At 52.7% G+C, this 395-nt stretch overlaps 1 protein-coding gene across 1 annotated transcript in view; it reads left to right on the top strand.

Annotated features, from left to right (window-relative positions):
- The window catches only part of FKBP5 (FK506 binding protein 5), a 13,904-nt gene that overhangs the window by 12,608 nt on the left and 901 nt on the right, over positions 1 to 395 (top strand). The window lies entirely within an intron of this gene.

Here is a 395-nt window from a genome sequence, read left to right as displayed (position 1 = left end):
GTTTTCGGCTCAGCAGCCCCGGGGCTCTCAGCCTTTCCTCCTCACAGAGATGCTTCAGCCCCCCCAGCATCTCTGTAGCCTCCACTGGACTCTGGAGTTGTTCCATGTCTCTTTTGAAGCCTTTGCAACTGAGCTCCTGAAGGCTGCTGGCAGGGTTGGCATTTCTACTTAATTTTGCTGTTCCCCACTAGTGACTGTTGGTGACCTCCTGGTCACCGGTAAAATGAAATGTCATCTCATCTCTGGCAAGGCCAAGGGTATTTTGAGACATGATAGTATGGATTTCCTGAAGCTGGTAAGGTGATAGCTGCTCCTCTGCTCCCACGGAGAGCTCAGTGTCCCATAACGGGCTCTCCTCCAGAGTTCTCTGAACAAACCCCTCCGTGCTGTAACGG

The sequence above is a fragment of the Merops nubicus genome, unplaced genomic scaffold, assembly GCF_000691845.1.
Source record: "Merops nubicus isolate BGI_N331 unplaced genomic scaffold, ASM69184v1 scaffold22701, whole genome shotgun sequence".
NCBI classification, from domain to species: domain Eukaryota; kingdom Metazoa; phylum Chordata; class Aves; order Coraciiformes; family Meropidae; genus Merops; species Merops nubicus.
Note: the sequence above shows the minus strand (reverse complement) of the source record. Positions and strands in the feature narration are given on the sequence as shown.